This window comes from Mustela erminea, chromosome 13 (assembly GCF_009829155.1).
Source record: "Mustela erminea isolate mMusErm1 chromosome 13, mMusErm1.Pri, whole genome shotgun sequence".
Taxonomy (NCBI): domain Eukaryota; kingdom Metazoa; phylum Chordata; class Mammalia; order Carnivora; family Mustelidae; genus Mustela; species Mustela erminea.
In genome coordinates, this window is record NC_045626.1 from 34,550,549 (window position 1) to 34,571,720 (window position 21,172).

The 21,172-nt window shown below is 37.4% G+C and overlaps 1 long non-coding RNA gene across 1 annotated transcript in view; it reads left to right on the plus strand.

The window, feature by feature from the left end:
• The window catches only part of LOC116572306, a 67,297-nt gene extending 47,820 nt beyond the window's left edge, over positions 1–19,477 (plus strand). The window contains exons 3-5 of the long non-coding RNA XR_004278207.1: positions 4,876–4,979; positions 18,670–18,808; positions 19,220–19,477. This is a non-coding gene — a long non-coding RNA (uncharacterized LOC116572306). The remainder of the gene's footprint in view (positions 1–4,875; positions 4,980–18,669; positions 18,809–19,219) is intronic.
• Positions 19,478–21,172: the final 1,695 nt, after the last annotated feature.

Here is a 21,172-nt window from a genome sequence, read left to right on the forward strand (position 1 = left end):
TATGATATTACAGTGATGGATTTATATCATTATACATTTATCCAGATCCACAGAGTATATAACAGGAGTGACTCTGATGGTAAACTATGGACTTTGGGTGATTATGATATGTCAGTGTAGCTTCATCCCTGATTACAAAAAGAATACCACTCCGGTGAGTGAGGTTAACAATGGGAAAGGCTATGCATATGTAGGGGCAGAGGTTATAAGGGAAATCTTTGTACCTCCTTCTCAATTTTGTCGAAAATCTGAAATTTCTCTAAAAGAATCAAGTCAAAAAATTAAGCTGAGGGCCCCTGGGTGGCTCAGTGGGTTAAGCCGCTGCTTTCGGCTCAGGTCATAATCTCGGGGTCTTGCGATTGAGTCGGCATCGGGCTCTCTGCTTGGAAGAGAGCCTGCTTCCCTCTCTCTCTGCCGGCCTCTCTGCCTACTTGTGATCTCTTCTCTGTCAAATAAATAAATAAAATCTTTTTTAAAAATTAAGCTGAATCTTTTTTTAAAAATATATTTTTAATTTATTTATTTGAGAGAGAGCGTATCCACGCTGCACTCTCACATGAGCGGGGGGAGGGGCAGAGGGAGAGCAAGAAGCCCAGCACCGGATTGGATGGTAGGACCCCGCGATCATGACACAAGCTGAAGGCAGACACCCAACTGACTGAGCCATCCAGGCACCTAAATTAAGCTGAATCTTAAAGGAGAGTCTAGGAATTAGAAAGATGGAGAGAAGAAGTTAATGTAGATAAAATTAATATTTCAAACTATACACTCAGTTTCACTACTTTATTGCATCATAGTCACTTAACTTAGGGGTAGAAAAACTACAACTCGTGGACCAAATCTGACCCTGTTTTTGTACTTCCTATGAGCTAAGTGATTTTAACTATTTGGAAAAAAATTAAAAATAATATTTATGGTGTAAAAAATTATTCAAATTTTAGTGTTTATCAATACAGTTTTTTGGAGCACAGATGTACCCTTTTGTTTATATATTTTGTGTGGCTGCTTACACTTTACAAAGGTAGAGTTCAGTTACAGCACAGACAGTATGGTCTGCAAAGGCTAGAATATTTACTATTGACTCGTTGCTAAAAATCTGCTGCTCTTGACGTAACATTATCTTGCAATTAAATTTCACCATCTCAGCTCAGAGCTCAAAATATACAAGGCATTTTCAGATGCTTTGTACTTGGACCTAGTATGCCTCCTCACCTATTAGTTCCTGCTCTGTCTTGTCTCTCACTTTGCTCTTCAATCCCTTTTTTCCCCACTTCAGGGTCCTCACCTTTTATTCAAATAGCTGGCTCATAGACCTATATAAACTACTTCCCTTATTCTTCCCACTGAAAATTCCTTCTGTTTTGTTTTATTTTGAGAGGGCGATAAAATATTGAGTAGATACAAAAGAATAAAGTATCTATAGATTATAAAGCATAATAAAACAAACATCTATATATCCTCCATCTAGCAAAAAAGACAAAATACTCTCATTATTTCAAAAACTCCCTGGACATTCCTCACTCTTTTTATTATACCTTTGATATTTGAGTCTTGCCTCCTTGGTGAGGCCCTCCCAAATATCTCAAGCCAACACAGATGGTGCATGTAGCTTATAATCAGCACACAAACTTTAGTGATAGCTTGGAAATTTAGAATTTAGAAACTAGGTTTAGAAACTCAATGCATAAGATGAACTATATCTAAACCACCTCTCAATATACACAGCCTCATGTATAACTCTTTGCTTGTAACATTCTACATGCCAAATATACCTATCCATAATCTCGAGCTCTTCTTCAACCAAGAAAGAAGAGAATTTCAGAGAAGTTCATTTTCCACACTTACTGAATATCTTCAGACAATTGAAAGATGGGTGTTCCTCACATTAACATGCTACCACCATTGGTGATTAAAATCTATGAAAACAACTACAGAGGCAATTAGGTCAACTTTACAACTTAAAATAAAGCCAAAGATGACTCCCTGTTAAACTGAGTTAGTGAAATGGGAATCTAAACACTCCCTCCATCTCCCTTGCCCTAACATGATATTTCAACTGCTTTTTATAAACCCATGATGGTGGCTGAGGTTCAAAGAGACTATTGCAGAGGAAAAAGCCTTGGGCTCATAGCTAGGAGTACTGAGGTCTTGTTCTAATTCCATTGTGAATTCTCTCTGAAGAATCAAGAAGCAACTACTCTCTTGCCTTCAGTTTCTTCATCTGTAATTTCTGAGATGCCTTCGTCTCTATCATTCTAAATTCATGGGCCGTTACCAACATCAACAGGTAACAATGTCAAGTCTTCCACATCTGTGCTCATCCCCTTCTTTTCAATCTCTGCCTCACCAAAAGTGGCCAGCTACTCTACTCTGACTGTTAAATATTATTAACCAAAGAAATGATTCTTGCTACTTTGAGAGGCATCAGAATTTAGGTCTGGAGATCTTTTATGTCCTCAGCATGATCCAACTGGTGTTCTGAAGCTCAGTTGATCAGGAAATGCTGAAAAGGGGAGAATGAAACCACTCCTGAGAATTGCCACATAAACAGCTTCAGCAGTAGAGGCCATTAGAGGGAGATTAAGCCTGATTTTGATATTACCAAGGAGGAATTGGCACCATTGGTGCCAACTTCAGTCTTGTTCCTGTGGTCCGAAACAGCTTACCTTGGAGGAAGTTGCCTGCCTCCCCAACACAGTTCACATACCTTGGTTTTTGTTTTGTTTGTTTGTTTGTTTGTTTGTTTGATAAGCAACAGTTCTCTATAATTACCCTATTCTTTAAGCCAAACATTTTCTTCTTTTCCTTTCAGGTACATACCCTTGACCACTCCCAAGTCAATCCTATCATGGTTCCAGCTATACCTGCCTTACAGCAGATCAGTACTTCCTCTTCATGGGCTTTTCCCACCTCTGTGAACTTACATCTGATACACTGTTGGGGACCTGTTCCATCAAAACTTTGACCAACTACTGTATTTCACTCTCCAACTTCTGAAATACAGAAAAAAAAAATATGGATCTCTTCCTATATCTTCAGAATAAAATCACTCTCTTTCCTCTGCCTTCTTTGCTTTTTTCTCTTTCCCTTCAGTGCTAGGCCCAATCCCCCCAAACCCTGAAATCTAATAAGATACTGATGTGCACCCAGAAATATGTGTTTTTCAAAAACTGTCCCACTGATCCTAAAGATGAGCACAATGTAAAGGAACAGTAGTCTAGAACATATATGAGAATCTAGGAAGAAACCAAAATAATCCCAATAGCCAAAATAAATTTCAAAATGTTTTTATATAAGGTCATTTCCCAGTTTCTCACAGAAAATTCAAAACCATAAATGAAAAGCATGTGTAAGATTTGACTAAAAACATACATGACCATTGCACAAAAAAGTGACAGGTGATGACTCCCTCCAAAGGAGATGTGGAGCAGAAATAAGAGTAGTTGGAAGGGAAACGTTTTGTCTCCCTACAGCTGCTATCCCCTTCCAGGTCTTGGGAATAAGGGAGACTTTTGGGGTTTGTTCTTTTTTTGGGTTCTAGACTTCTAGTTAGGTAATAAGAATTTTGTCTTTATCACCTCAATTTCCTTGTGTGATGATTTAGATTCTTTAAAAAAAGAGAAAGATAGATCTCACTTGGGCCACAAGCCTAAATGTGAGGATCCAAAGATATCTATCAGACCTGGCAACACAGCTATTAAAACGTGGTACTCAGTAACTTTAATCTCCACATTGGCAAAGGAAGGGGTTCCTAGAAGTATCTACACCATCTTGAAATATGATTGCCAGAAGTCCTCTATTTTTTTTTTTTTATAAAGCTTGTCACTTCTCACACTAAAAATCGGAGACCACCCTCTTTCTCATTAAACTTGTGATGGCATTGGGAATTGCTTTGCATAACAGAATGTGGCAGTATTATTCTGGAATGCTTGACCCCAGAGAGCGGCAGCCTTTGTGTCTTTACTTTTGGAGTCCGCCCACCATGCTGTTAACAAGTACAAAAAGGCGAGAAGCTCTGGAGGATGATGTGCCATCTTAGATGTCCCAGCCACAGCCAAGCTCTCAGCTAAAAGCAACAGCATGAATGATCCTGCTCATCATTATGTGATGTAAAGTAATTGCCCAGTTGAGCTCTGCCTGAATTCCTGATGAACAGAATTGAGAGAAATAATAAATTGTGGTTTTAAGCTACTAAGTTTGAGGTCATTCATTATGCAGCAGTGGATAACTACAATATTTTCCCACACTCTCTCACTGAAAACCTCACAGAGTACAGCGGTTTAGATATTGCTTGGGGCATAAAAACAGAGAAAACCTCTCTGTGTTACAGCAGAGTGTATCGGTATTAGTAATAATGATCTTAAACCATTGTGATAACTTAAATGGTGCTTAAGGAAATAAGAATATCTGTCTAAGCTTGCATGATCTATTTTAGAAATAATCCCACTTGTTACATTTTTTGAAGATTAATACAGCAACTTTAAGGATGAGTATCAGGAACCTAGAATATTTGCTTATGTGAGAAGCTTCATTCCTGAGGAAGTTTGACAAACGATTCGTGCCTAGAAGAATTCTCTTGTCTTGAGATCAAAAGAGCCTGAAAAAGCTGAGATGAATGTAGAGTGATGTGAGAGACATCTCAAGGGTAAGGGTTGAAAAGTGGGAGACCGATCCCTAGAAGAACTCCCCTAACAGCCTACTGTGCATCCTGACATTATCATTGAGTATTACTTTCAGATAGAGTACCTCACAGAGGAGGGCTGGATCTTAGCCCCACCACCACCATGTATTCTCTGTAGGCTTTGGCTGAATTACTTAATCTCTCTCAAATGCTAGTTAAAGAACAAGTCTGAATACCACCAATTCTTCTTGCAGACAGACTCTACAAATTTCTGTTTGAGTGAAGAACATCGTATCTCCCTTGTGGAATTGCAACTGCTGGGCCAGTGTGACTTCCTGAGAGCCATGGGTTCATTCAGGTGAGGGTGGCTGACCTTTCCTGGTGTATTAGGTTCCTAAGCCTGCTGTAACAAAGTGCCACAAACCTGGTGGTTTAAACAATAGAAATTTGTTTTCTCACCATTCTGGAAGCCAGAAGTCTGAGATCAAGATGCCACAAGATTGGTTCCTTCTGGGGGTTTTGAGGGAGAATCTGTTTCATGCCTCTCCCTTACCTTCCAGAGGTTCATTGATAATCTTTGGTGTTCCTTGACTTGTTTTCACATCACCTTAACCTCTACTTTCATCTTTACATGATGTTGTTCTATGTGCAAGTTTCTGTGCCCAGATTTCCCCTTTTTAATATAAGGGATAATATAATAAAGACACCAGTCGCATTGATTTAGGGTTTACCCTAAGAACCTCATTTTAACTTGATTACTTCTGTGAAAGACCTTATCTCCAAATAAGGTCACCTTCTCAGGTGCCAGGAGTCAAGACTTCCATATATCTTTTGGTGGGGAACACAATTCAAGCTTAAATACCTGGGTCAATTGGGAGATGCTGTCCCACCCTGCAGAACCTCAGAACCTAAACACTGGCTATGCTTGATCATCCTTGGAAACAGAAAACCCTACAGATGCTTGTCCTGATATCTCCCAGAGATTGACTCAAGCTTCTTATTCCATCTTAGCCTGCAACTTCCAGAGAAAGTGTCCCACTAGCTATCTTGAGAGTAGTTATCCTGACAACCCTAACCAGCCTCAACTCCTACTGTGCCTCATTCCACCTGACACCCCAAATCTATCACCACCCCTGCAACTCACCCTCATCCTGTCCTTCACTCAACAGGCATCTCCCTGGATGCTGACTCCCCAGGCTCACTGCCAAACCTTAGCTCTCTCTATTTTTTTTGTTTTTTTTGTTTTGTTTTGTTTTTTAACTTAAGGTAGTCTTTGTTTTTTTAAGTTTTTCTTTCCTAAGTGGGAAATGACACCATGCTGAATGACAAATGTGTCTATCCTTTGCTCAGGAACTGCAAAGGAAAAAAACCCAATCCCCACAAAGTAGGCTGGAATAGCCATTTAAGGATTCAGTGACTGTCCTAGTGCATATGCCTCCTTCCTAGTTAATTCTTTTACACTAACAACTGCTTTGGGCACCATAAATTATATACCTGTTTTGACTAAAAGATGTTGCGTGACAAGTGGTAGGGCTTATCAAAATCGAGTCAACATTACAGGTGCTGTCAGCATGATAGACAGAGAGGCGAGGTATAATCCCGATGGCTCCCTGATGAAACATATACAGAGGCTTAACCTAATCCCTGAAGGAATGACAAGGAAAGTAAGGTGAAAGACCAATTAGCCTCTTTCCATATAATCTGAAACTTATTAGTTGGCTATTTTCATTTCTTCCACTTCCTGACTTACCAGGTAGGAGCCAGGAGGTGACAAAAGCCAATGTTTTCTCAGCAAAGCCATCTACCTGATGCTTTCTGGGGAAGATCTACCTTCCTTTTATTGGACTAAAATGATGTGTCTTATTTACCTGCAGCCTTTCGTTACTTATAGAGAGTTGTAAAAGGTAGCGTATTTGTCCTTTTCTCCCCCCCCCTCCCACAAATGGGGGTAAGTAGGCACTTGGGAGAAGCACTAATTTTCTAAAATGCCATCCGTCAGTTACTGAGTTCCCTTTTTGTGTTTACCCTCTGTTAGTCATTGCCGAAGATAAAAGGAAAAGAGAAGCAATATTCCATGGCCTATCAGAGTCTAGTATAGGGAAGAAAATAAAACTCTACTGTAGGAAGAGAAAATCTTAATGATTCTGCTATTTTTCCGTATGATGAAATTTCTTCTTCCTTTTAGTAAGACAAGGACTATCTTTCAGGGTTTTATCCAGCTCTGGAGATGGGATGCCCTGGGAATCCCTTTCACAGACTCATTCATTTAGCATCCTTTGTAACCAATGGCATGTAGTTGAAGAGATGCTAATCAGGGGTCACAGTAGCATCTGTGGTAATATTTGGTGGCCGAGGCCAGGAATGAATGTGCATGGCTTGCATTATACAGTTTTGCTGCAGTGAGGCTACGTGTCCATGATGGGGACTTGACTGAAGATCAATGTGACTAAAGCTGGGAAGCCATCGTGAGTAGGGTGAGGGTGTCAAAAACGTTTCCTTCATGTGAGGGCGATGATCTTTACAGTGTTCAGATGTTCCACCTTGGCCCCAGTAGCCACTCCTCCTAACTGAATTCTCCACATAACCTGTCCTCAAGGGGCTAATAAAAGCACCTCTGATGTCCTCTCCTGGGACAGAGGTCTGTCACTGTCATCAAAGGGCCTCAGCCTCCTAACAACCTAAGTAATGTCCCTAGAAATGGAGCAAGTGCGGTTAGGAGAAACCCACGCTAATCATTCTGGCTGTTGTTTCTTTTCTGCTCTCTTTGCCCACATATGCCACTTTTCCCCCTAATCAACTTCAATTAAATTTAACTTAACAAAGATTGATAATAATTATCATTGCTGTAAAGAAAAACAATCTTTACTCTTCCCATAGTGTTTTTTATTTTTTTCTAAACCATTTTCACATACTTTAATTAATTTAATCTTTAACATCTGCCCTGTGCCCAGGCAGGGACAAGGCACTGTGAGGATTGCGAGAAACAAATCTTTGCAAACCTCCTGAGTGGCTGGCATGCTCCCTCTCGTTGTATACACAGGCCATGGTGACCAAAAGCATCGGGCCTGAAGTCTATCAGACACAGCTACCAGACTGGAGCCAGGGCTCCTTTCTGGGAGGAGAAAATGGAAATCTGGCACCCTGGCACCCTGAGCCTCCTGCCTTTGCTCCATCATAGTCCATGATCTGCCTGGCTCCCCGAGGCTGCTCCCCACCCCTGAGTTTACACAGCTGCCACATCTCCTTCCGAGATAACCTCCATGTTTTTGTTTCTAATTTTAACCTCATTCTGATCCTCTACCTGCACTTCCCCTTAACTTCTCCAGGTTCGTTTATGTTGCATTTTGGCTCTCAGCTGGGTTTGCAACTCCTCCCAATTTAGCAACATCTGAAAATTTAATTAGCGGGTGGTTGTCTCCTTCTTCCATATAATTAATGAAGATGTTAAAATAAAACTGGATTAAGAACTTATTACACTGTAATTTGCAAATCATTGCCAAAGTTACCAGATAAGCTCTAACAAGGCAGAGGGGAGAGGGGTGAGGGTGTCTAAGCCATCATGGCCCTTACCTCTAAGCCAAGGGCCATATGGCCCAAGGAGAGGAGTTCAGGCTGGGAGTCAAATGGGTATTCACTGGGAGTCTGTCACTAGGAGAAACTCCCCAGTGATGAACCACCTCTGAACCCCAAGGCACAGGCTGAAGAACACCAAGGTAATTTCAGTTCAATAAACTGAGGAGTTGGGTAGACTTTTATTTGAGGATGCAACACAAGACGTGATCCATTCAAAAGGAAGGGAAGGAACGGAGAGGGGAAACCTGTATTTCTCACTGAATACTGTAATACTAATAAGTCTGTCTTGAAGCCTGAACAAAATAATAAGTCAAATCATAAAATCACAGGACACACTTACTCCTAAATGGCATTATTCTTGGCTAGTGATGAGAGCCAACTCACGTCAATAATAAGAGAGTTTCTAACATTTAAAAATAATAAGCAATGAGAAAGATCTTGCACCTAATTTTATCTCAGACCGTTCACAAAAAAGCCCATCTTTGCTTTTGTACCTTATGCTGGCCTTAGAATTTCTCCTATTCCCCTCATTCCTTCTGACCTAGCATCTCTCAGCTGAATCTTTACCTTCATTCTCTCTTCCGTACTTTGATATCCGTGACCCCACAACTCTCTCCCAGCTCCTTCTTCTGCTTGACAAACTCAATTTCATGTCTTTCCAGCAGGAACAAAAAAAGGTCCCTTACCTGATCCTATGTACAGGACAACCCCACACATGGTCCCTGTGACACCTCTGGTTCAGGTGGCTCTGCCTTTCACCTTGGGGCTCCTTGCTGGCCATGTCCACCCAGCAGGGAGCAAACCTGGAAATAGGATTAAGTGCAATTATGAAGGACAGGCACAGAGTAGATTATTAAAGGAGTTACTAGTATAAGCAATCTTAGCTTCATAAAGCAAATATTAAAGAGCTAGTGCTATAGTATAAATATTTGTGTCCCTTCAAAATTCCTGTGTTGGAAACATAACCTCCAAAGAGAAGATACTAGGAGGTGAGGTCTTGAGGAGGTGATTAGGCCATGAGTAGAGTTCTTCTGAATGGGGTTCATGACCTTATAAAAGAGGGCTGACAAAGTTGCCATGTGAGGATACAAGGAGAAGTCTGCCACTCCGAAGAGGGCCCTCAATCAACAAGGCTGGCAGCCTGATCTTGGACTTCCATCCTCTGGAACTATGAGAAGGAAATGTCTGTTGTTTATAAGCCACCAAGTCGGTGGTATTTTGTCATACCAGCCCAAACTGACTAAGACAGGTAGTCATACTTGGGGACCTTTTTCAAGAAACTAAATGTTGAAGAATATAATTCATGAATTTGGTTTTATTCCAAAGCTCTTTTGTTATGTTCAACATACAACTATGTTAGTTAGAATTGACAAGTCATGCATGACATGACTGCCTTACTGGCCCAATATGGCAGATTCCAAATGAAGTTTGGTATCAGAGACATTAATTTCTATATTGGAACCCTTTACATCAATATACTGGAAAGAAAAAGCCTATTTTGTTTAAAAAAAAAAAAAAGAAAGGAAGGAAGGAAAAGGAAATAAAAGACAAAGTAGTGACTCACTCAAGGGAATACCTTGAAACGGGTATAATTTATAAAACAAAATACCCTTAATATGACAGCAGTCAATTTAGCCTGATATAAAAGAGGGTCTGTGTTTTCTTTCATTTATATTTTTATGATATGTAATGTCTTTATAATTTCACCACTCCACATCAAAGCCGCCAACCGCTGAGCGCCTAAATAAGTAGCATGTGAAGAAAATGAATGAATTGCTAAATGTCCCATTACGTCCACAGAGAATATCCTTCTATTTGCAGTCAGGAATCTTAAATTGAGACGACAAATGAATGGTTTTCACTCCAATGGAGGGAGAGTTTTGGCAACTTTATTACGTTCAGCATTTGAATGGACTAAGGGGGAAATATAGAAAGAAATGAAGTTTTAAAAAATAATGTGTTTTTGGTATCTGAGCTCTGGCTCTAAATGTCAGTTCCTCTGTGAGACAGAGTGATGGGGACAGTAGGGGGCATAACACATGCATAAAAACTCCAGGGAGCCCGGAGAGGAGGGCCTGTCAGTGGTGTGATTTCTCCAGCACAAAGAAGCTATTTGGAGAATCTTAACAAGTTCCAATGTGTTTGGCCCAACACATTAGGACTGACATCAACAACTGAAAAGCAAAGAATGTGTTGAGCTGGTTAAAGGAAATCACAATAATCAGCAGCTCTTAGAGCACTTAACCACAGACACCCAGGGAGACCCAAGGCGAGGGAAAAGAAACAGGGCGGTGACTACAGCACCACCCGGGAGTTCATTGACTTTTAAAAAATCTGCCCAACATTCCAGAGGAAAATAGGATGAGTGCTATAGTGAAGACAAGACAGCTACCGGCCCTTCGTACCTTATGCACACTGGTCTCAGGGCATCCACTTTCGCAGACCCTAATTCATTCGTTCTTAGAGACTCAATATCTAAAACTTCTATCTTTCATGCACCAGATCCTACCTCTCTCCTCTTTCTCTCACCATTTGCAAATTTCCATATAGACTTCCTCTCAATATGGCGATTTGTGCACCCTTAATGATGGCGAGGAAATAGGCTCACTAGTGAGTTGTGGTGGGCTCTGAATCAGGAAGTGGGACATTTTCAAGGCAAGACATTTAACTTTCTGGTCAAGAATTAAGCAACCAACGAAGAGCACAGGACCCAAATAGGGCAGATGTACTGTGAGTGTTGTGATCACAGTTACAAGGTGAACAGTTAGTAACCAAGTCAATTATTGATTCTTTGACTGAGGTTGACCTGAATCTTTGTAAATATGTGAGAATCTATGTTTGACATACAGGCAGTCAGAGCACGGTAGGCAGAGGCTTTCCCTCCTATATCTTTCAGGGTCTGTATATTAAAGAAAGCGGTTTATACCTAGATAAGAAAACAAAACAAAACAACTGGGTAATTCTATTTCTTATCTAGGTATAAACTGCTTTCATTTACATGGAGGTATTTTCCTCTTTTAATGGAAAAATATTATCTGTACATAGCAAATAGGTATTAAAATTGCAACATAATGTAAATCAGAACATAAACTTTGAAATTTGAGTACGATTCTTTTAAGACAAAAGAACCAATCAAAAGGTTCTTCCTCTCTGACCTCAGTTTTCTAATTACAAGAACAAATGGATTGGATTATATAATTCTAAAGTCCCCTACAGTCTTAATATTGTATGGTCTTTAACAACACAAATAATAATATCACAACTACACAATAATGGCGTATCAGCAACAACAATCTTGTCAACAACCATTTGCTTAACGGTTATAAAACATGAGACAGTGTGCTAAGTGGCTTATGTACTTTACTCCACTTAATCCTTGCAATAACTTTATGAAGAAAGAATTACTGTTCTCATTTTTATAGATGAAGACAAGTACGTTTCCCAGCATCACAAAGCTTGTGGATGCCAGCATTGGAATTCTAACTCCCATTGAATCTCAAATCCTGTGTTCTTCACTTCAAAACAACTATTGAGTATTTTCGTTTTACTTCGCATGGTGGGAGGGGAAGACTAGCTAGGAGAAGCCAAGAAGTAGAGGTGTTTTCACTAATATTTTTTTACAATATTATCGAAAAGACCCACCTGGGAAAGAGAGAACCGTACAGTTTGGTATGTGTGCAAGTGCCAGACTGAAGAGATGAAGCAGTAAGAACGACAGGAGTTTTAAAAAGGGGAGATCATTATTAGTTTGATTCTAGCAACAGGCCTAGTTGGAAAGGGTTTCATGTCACTGGGCTTTCCAAGGAGAGGAAACAAGGCCGACAGAAAGGCCAGGAGGGGCTTTTCTGGTGGGAAAAAGCCCATTAGCAAAAGCAAATGCTGGAAGTATTGTGGCATGAATGAAGGATGAGTTTGCTTTATCTGGTTGGGAGGAAACTCATAAAGCTTGAGATTGGGGAGTAAAAAAAGAAAAGAAAAAAAGCTTAATGTATTTCCTTTGAAACTGAGAATTCAGCGACAACCAATTCACTGTAAGTTATGATTAATTTGTTCACCTTTGTAAAATGTGATCAGCACTTCTGGACATCCAATATTATGTTGACTACTACCTTCAAGCGTGTAACGGATGAACCACAGGCATTAGGATCAACCAGAACCCCTTGCTAAAAATTCAGATTAACTAGTTCTCATACAGACCCACTGAATCAGAGTCTTTGCAAAATGAGCCCAGGAATTTGTATGCCCAAATGCTTTTCAAGTGATTAAGATGCTTTATTGAAGTATAGTTTTCATGACATAAAATGCACAAATTTTAGATACTTATTTTGATGAATTTTGACAAACAGATACACCCATGTAGCCTTCATCCCAGTGGAGATATACAACATTTCTTGCACCCCGGTTTCTTGGGCTCCTTAGCAGTCAATCCCAGACTGGTCCAGGTAACCATTGATCTTGACTTCCAATCCCCATAGATTAATTTTGTCTGTTCCAGAACTTCATATAAATGGGGTCACACAGGGTATACTTTTGTATACTGGCTTTTTCCTCTCAGCATAAAGTCTGTGAGATCAATCTCTGGGCCTCAGCAGTTTGTTCATTTTTATTGCTGAGTAGTAAGTACCCCATTAAATGAATAGACCATGATTTGTTTATCCATAGTCTTATTGATAGATGTCTGAGTGGTTTCCAGTTTCTGACTGCTGTGAATAAAGTCATGTGACATACTTATATGTCATTCATAGACAAATGTTGTTATTCCACTTAGATACACAGTTAGGCATGACAGGACTGGGTCATGGGGTAGGTGTGTGTCTAGCTTTAAAAGAAAAATAATCAGTTTTCTCAAATGACTATCTGTACCATTTAATATTCCCACCATCACCGTGTGAAGGTTTCAGTGGTTCCACACCTTCACTTGATAATGTCAAACTTTTTAATTTCACACATTCAAGGTCAACCTAGTTTTTTTATGGTTAGTGCTTTTTTGTGTCCACAAGATCTAAAGATTTTCAGGGCCTTTATCATAATTCAAAACATTTCCTAATTTCCTTATAATTTCATCCCTTTGATATGGGTTATTTAGAAATGTATTCTTTAATTTTGAAATATTTGGAGGTTTGTCTATGCCTCTTATTGTTAAGCATTTTTAATTTAATTCCACCATGATCAGAAAACATATTTTATAAGATTTCAATTTCTTGAAATTTATGAGATGCATTTTATGGATCGATATATGATCTAGCTTGATGAATGCTCCATGTGCATTTGAAAATAATATTATTCTGTAGTTGTTGGGTGTGGTGATCTGTTAATGTCAATTAAGTCATGTTGGTTTTAATGTTGTTTCAATTCTGTATATCCTAAACGAATTTCTGCTTATTTATCCTATTAACTATTACGAGAAGGTATTAACACTTCATCTATGATTGTATTCAACCTGTTTACACTTAGATTATGACTTGTTGACTGTATATATTTTACTTTTATAACCAATCTGACAATCTCTGTCTCTTGACTTTTAGTTTATTTGCATTTAATACAATTATTTACATGCTTGAGTTTAAATCTATCATATTATTTATGTTCTATTAACTTCTCTGTTTTGTTTTTATTTTTGCCATTTTGAGAGTTTAATTGAATCATTTTAGAATTCTTTTTTATTTCCTCTTTTGACTGTTTTGCTACACTTCTTATTATTACTTTTCCTTGACATGCTAGGAATTATAATATGTATTTAATTTATAAAAGTATCCTTAGAACTAATATTTTACCAGCTTACACTTCACACTTGCAATTTACAAATGTAAGAACATCAAATCAGTTTATTATTTTTTTAATAAACATTCCATTTTTGGCATTTCTTTTAAGTTGGTCATAATCAGGCACATTACAATATTACATAAAATCAGTTTATTCTTATTACACCACCACCTTTTATAGTATTATTGTCATGTGTTTTATTTAGCTTTACCTTATAATGATGTCATTTTTGCTTTAAAGAGTTTATTTGCCCTCTAAAGAAATTAAGAAAAGAAAATTTGAAAGTGAGTCTTCTATATTAATTTGTATGCTTTCCATTGCTCGTGCTTTTCATTTCTTCTTGTGGAACCAGATTTCTATCTGATATCGTTTCCCTTTGGCTTGATGAATTTCCTTTAATATCTCTCATAGTGCAGGTCTGCCAGCAACAAATTTTCTCAGCTTTCATTTATCTGCGAATGTCTATTTCATCCTCATTTTTAAAGGATATTTCACTGCATATAGATTCTGGTGGGTTTTTTTTTTTTTTTTTTTTCCTTCTAGGGTTTCTTTCTTTCTTTCTTTCTTTTTTAGGGGATTCTAGAGTTTTTGTTTTTGTTTTTGTTTTCGTTTTCCTTCTTTCAGCACTTTAAAGACAACCATTCCATTGTCTTCTGGCCTTCATTGTTTCTGACTGAAAATCAACCATCTTTCATATTATTGTTCCACTATGGATAATGTGTTGATTTTTCCTAGTGCTTTTGATATGTTCTTGTCATATCATTGTCTTTGGTTTTCAGCCATTTGAAAATTATATCAGTACCTAAGTTTGGTATTCTTGATATTTACTCTCCTGCAGCTTTTTAGTACAAATGCAGACTACTGATTCCCACTTCAGACCTACTATATCAAAGTCTCTGGTAGTATGACAAGGATCTAAATTTCTAAACAGTCTCTAAATTATTTTTATGGACACTGAAGATTAGAGAATCACTAAACTACAGTAATAAAACTAGTCCCTATCCTGAAGAAATGTAGGATATTTGAAAGAGCTAAGATATATACTCAAAAATCTATAATAGTATTAGGATATAAAAATATGCCATATCAGTAGGAATGACTTGTTATGAAAGTTCAGAAAAGAAAGAAGAAAACTAAGTGGTTAGGAGGAAAGTTTGTTGGAAGACATAGCATTCAAGTAGAATCTTAAAAAATGAGTGCCATTTCAATTTGGAAAATTAGAGGAGAGTTGCCCCAGTTTAAGTGGTCATCTCTAAACACTATCAAGAACAACAATTTTACCATCCCCAAACTAATCTTGAAACCTCTATTACTGGCATAAAATAGGAGTGAGAGGCCAAGCAAAAGGAATATTTTTGACAGACTTAGGTTGAAGGTGTCTGACCTATCAAACTTTAATACAGAACTGTACACCCACATACACACAATGTGGCAACCCTATTCCAAGCAGAAAAAAAAAAAAAAAAAAAGAGAGAGATTTGGAATGTTTTCCAGCCCATTAACAAAATGCAATAGCTTCTTATTTTTTTTAATGCAACATAACCTGGATGTCAGGTTGCATTAAGATGCCTTGGGTTACGATGACATAAATAGTTCAACATAATGAAACATGACACTGAGAAATATGGGCATCGATCTGTGCCACTAATTTAAAGACGCACTGGGTTTTGCCCTGATCTGTTTTTATGTCCTCAACCAGGAAATGACACATGGATAATGGGTATTGTCTGCTTTGTTGTTCCCAGGACAGGCTGCACAGAGTTTTTCTATTATCGACACATCCTTGGTATTGACAAGAGGGTTATCATATTCTCTTTCTCATGGACTCTTGTCAAATGGTCATAACTTACACAAATAAGAACAGACTCATTGTAAAGGCAGTCTTCAGTAAAATGGATTCCAACTATATCTTCCTCACACTTCAGTCTTCATTAGAGCTGAAATTTAATCTTATTTATTTACATAATCAGTAAACTATAGTACTATGCTAGGGAAAGAGAGATGACTAAGACACTGACCTCTAGACTTTTTTAGCATTTATTAAATTACATTTTTCAGAGATGTTACTAGATGTAGCCCTAAAATTTCTGTGTTTTGGAAATACAGAGTTAAACATGTTTTGGTCAAAACTGGAGATTGAATTAATTCAGAATTCCTTGCTTCCTGCTCATGCTGGATCAGTATAGTCACAGAGCTCTTCTGTGTGAGAACTGGAACTGGGCTGTCTATAAAATCTATGAGTTGTCAAGCATTTTCCTATCCATTAAGTGGAGACTGAAGAATTCTACCCATAAACCTAGGGAAACACCTTGGAATTATTATCCTGAGGTATGGATATGATCATTGAGATCCACAGGAGAGGAGAAGGGGAAGGGGGACACATAGGGGGATGGGATGGGGAAGAGGAAGAGAAGAATAACTACAAACCATTTGAAGAAATAAATCTCCAAGAGAGATAATGAACCCACATAATAGCAATAACAAAAACAAAACAAAACAAAACAACAAAAAAAGAAAGATTGCTTAAAAATCTTTAAAATTTTTTAAAATAAGTACATTAAAATGGCTTTATAAATCAAATTTACTAATATTTCCCTTAATGTTAGTTCTTGCTGTGTCATACTTAACAAATTTTGCCTATTCTAAGGTGATGAATATATTTTTTCTATGTTTTATTCTAGGAACATTGTTTTAATTTTCAGATTAGTCAAAAGGTAACTCACAGAGTAGAAGATGTCTGCAGTACATAAAGTGAGAAAAAAGTCCTTTCCAGCATATATTCAAAATACTTACAAATAATGAGAGAAAGACAATCAAATAAAACAGTAGGAAAAAGATTGGAACGGGTACTTTACCAAAAAGGTAAAAGGCCATCAAATGGCCAAAGAGTATTTGAAAAAATGAAAATTAAAAACACTATGAAATGCTATTACACACCCAGCAGAATGTTTAAATTCTGAAAGCTATCAGTAGCAAGGGTTGGCAAGGATGTGAAGAAACTAAAATTCTTATATATATGGATGAGTTGAACTGCAGATTGCTATGCCCACTTTGGAAAACATTTTAACAGAATCTATTAAGCTAAAAACATGCATACCTTATGACCCAGCAACTCGACATATGGGTAAATACCTAATTTAAGTGAGTATTCATGTTCACCTAAAACATATTGCTATATAAGCTGTTGGCAGAAAGGGAAGCTGAGTGAAAAGTTTATGGGAACTTTCTATACTATTTTTGCAACAATTCTATAAGTCTAAAATTATCTCAAATTAAACAAAATTAACTGTTAAAAAGAAAGCCAGACACAAATGGCATAAACTCGGGAATGAATTCATATGAAATTCAAAAAGAGTAATCTATGGTATGGAGGACCCTTTAGGGGAATACTGACTCAAAGGGACATAAAGAAGCATTCTGTGGTCCTGGAAATGTTTTACAACTTTCTCTGGGTGGTATTTATATGGCAGTACATATAAAGAAAATGTAAAGAAAGAAAGAGGGTTAAATTGCTAAACGATGCAAAGAGAATTCATCTGAATGCAGTATAAAGCTATAAGGAGATGGAAATTATGAAAGATAAGGTAAAAGAGATGAAAGACAGAAAGAATATAAAAAATTTCATCTGTATCTCCTTAGGGTTTCAGGAGGAGAAATTAGAGAATAGGGAGTAATAATACTGAAAGATGTAATGTGAATCAGATAGATAATTTACAAAAGATGTCTTCCATTTGAAAGAGCACACTGAGTTTTCAATAGAGTAAATTATATGCATACCTAGTTCCGACATGATTAAAAAAATCAGTTATCAAAGAAAAAGAATCTTTAAAAATGTTAGAATTCTCACTATTGGAGTGGGAATACAGATCAGCAAGGAAGACTAGAATGATCCATATAGTAAAGGCAATATCAGTACAAACTCATGTTTAGCTTAATTTAATTCAGAGAGAGATGTTTACATACAGAAATATTTGTCAACTTGTGAATATACACAGGTTAGAATACACTACATATAATTCTTTGCTGACAGCCAAAAAGAAACAACACTCTAGTGGCAACAAATAAATCTACCATCCAAATCTTAGTCTTTAATACCATTCTCTAATAAAAGGAGTAAGACTTTTGGAGAAATAGCTGATTCCAGGATTGGAACAGGAAATATAAAGATGACCACTGAACACTTTGTAGTACCGAAAGGGGAAAAATCACAAACCCCTACAATGGTGGAGACATGTCAAAGGAACACAGGGGCCAACTGAAAGTGCTCCTAATGACCAAAGCTGGAAAAATGCAAGCAACAATATAAATAGTGTGGGATTATAACACAAAGTATAAAATAAATATTTGTGGTTCCATTTGGATATAAGTTATTGAAAAAATTAATATATGGGAGAGAAGAGACAAATTTCTGGTGCAAAATAATTCCAAGTAATTTATGTAGATACCCTATCTTCAAGGAAGTGGAACATTTAACTCCCTACTCTTGACATGTGGGCTGCACGTAGTGGCTTCCTTCCAAAGAGTAAGTGTTGAAAGGAGGAAAAACAAGATGAACTTTACAGTGGAGAAACTTGATAAACACTGCCTCAGCCAGATAATCAAGGTCAACATCAGTAGTCACAAATCATATTGTTAGTCTATAACTTTAATATGATGTAATAAAAATGGCACTTTAACTCTATGGTTTTCCTCCCTCAAACCCATATCCCTAGTTCTGTCATGAGAAAAACATCAGAAAATTTCTAGCAGTGGGGCAGCCTACCAAATATTTGATCAGTACTCCTCAAAGCTATCCAGGTCATCAAAAACAAGAGACATCTGAGAAACAGCCACAGTCCAGAAGAACCTAAGGTAACATGATAACTAAATGTAATGTATTATCCTAGATGGACTCTTGGAACAGACAATAGACATTAGGTAAAAACTAGAAATCTGAATAGACTATGGACTTTAATTAATAGTAGTGTATCAGTATTGTGCTCACTGATGATAAAAAAAAAAACAGATGTTAAAAATTTTAAAAGCATGATCAACAAAAGAAACAAATAAATACAATAAAATCCATCGCTGCTTCTTTCCTCAGCAGTTTGATTTTTAAACTTGTGGCTTTTCAAAAAGATGATGTTGATGATGATGGTGATAATTATTGTTGTTGTTGTTGTTGTTATTATTATTATTATTATTCCTGAAAAGCAGACAGTAAAACAGTTCCTGGAAGAATTTACAACCTACGGCAGGTGATTTTTTTTTTTTAATTTTCAGAATTCATCCATGGATCAACTGTTGCTATTCCATTACGATAACCATTTCTTGGCTGAGTTCAGGTCTTGAGGAAGAGCCACACCCTTGAAACAAAACAAAACACACCCAGAATAAACCATACAACCATCTTTAACCTAGCTTTTTATAGAATGTCTCAGTTCCTTATAACTCTCCACACAAGTTCTTGTGTTGAATTGAACTGTAACTGATTTTATATTTGGAGAAAGCAATTTTGAAACCTTTAAAGAGAAATAAAGGGGGAGCAAAATTGTTTTTGTTTCTGCTTTTTTGACAAAGACTGCAAGATTTAACAAGCAAACTCTCAGTGAGCATTCTTAAGAAGGTAGACTTGTGTGTATCGAGATAGGTTGGGGAGATTGCAGGCCATGCTGCAGTGACATGCAGGGGTGCACAGCTCCCATGTTGGCTGTGGGTGGCTAGAGCTCTGCCTCATACTTTCTTCACTTTGGGATCCAGCTGCCCTCATAGCAAAGTCTCTCAAAAATTCTTGAGCAGCAACACAGGTAATGTCTGCTCACAGCATATTGGCCAAACTACGTCTCACATCCAGGAGAGAGGGAAGTATAATTGTATGACAGAAGAGGCAATGAATATTTTGAACATTCTACATCTCCCACAGCTTGACAGAAGGAAGGAATAGCATATAGTCAGCATGTTTGTTCATTAAAAAAGGTATTGATGGAAAATAATGAAAAACATAAATTAGGGTTTTAAAATAAGGCAGGAAATCTGGGATAATGGAAAGTGGAGGAGACATGAATTTTAAAGATTCTCAGGTCTTTGTACTTTCTGGTATAAGGTCTTTGTACTTTTTGATTAACTTTACTTTTAGGTAAATGTGCATTTTAGATACAGTTAATAAGAGTGGAAATATAATGGATACTTTCCAATTTCAGTTGAGAAGAAAGGAGATACAAAGAAATCATATCAAATTCATTAGAAATCAGAATAGCAGATAAAACATAAATTAAGAAAAACGTAGTAAAGAGAAAATGCAAAATGAGATAACAAAAACAAGTTCGAAGATTTAAAACTCAACTATGACCAAAAGATCTCCCCATTTAACAACATAAGACACCAATATTTAAAGTTCTGGCAGTTCCTTAACATGGGTCAGGTTGTCTGCAGCCTTTAATAAACCTTGGAAGTTCTGCTCATGGATTCTCACCAGTAGCACAGACTCTTCCGAAAGTCTTAATAAAATGTGCCATTTGTAGTTTTCAGAAATTGTAACATGAATGAGAGCCAGGTGAAGTTTGTCTTACAGAACTATCTTACAAAGGCTTTTAACTCAGTGTTAATGATACCTAAAAGACACACAAAGGCATGATACCCACTAAAGAACTATGAAATTATGAAACAAACTTAGATAAGAATGAAGCAAGAGCAGAGATTTTAAAACTATCAGAAATCTTGAAAATAAATATGTAATTTTTGAAAGTTAAAGGGGGCTTAAAACTCTACTCTGGACTTGGGTGAACTTAAAGATAATTTAGAGAAAGAAGGATTCTTTTAATATGGAAAAAAAGTCATTAAGGGCTGTCTTTGGTGGCTCCAGTCGGTTAAGCATCTGACTTTGTCCCTGGTCATGATCTCAGGGTCCTGGGATTGAGACCTGCTCTGGGCTCCAGGCTCAGCGGGGAGTCTGCTTCTCCCTCTCCCTCTGCCCCTCCCCCAGGTTGTGCTCTGTCCATCTCTCTCTCAAATAAATAAATAAACTCTTTAAAAAAAGTCACTGAGGACCTAAAAAATTTGGATGAAAATTTTCTGGGGAAAAATGGAAGGAGGGGTGGAGAAACAGTACTTAATAAGATAATACCTGAGAACTAGCCAAAATTTAAGATAACAATTATTCTCAAGTTTAAAAGAAACTAAGAAAGTTTTTTAAAAATTTTTATTTATTTGTCAAGAGATAGAGAGCAAGTGCACAAA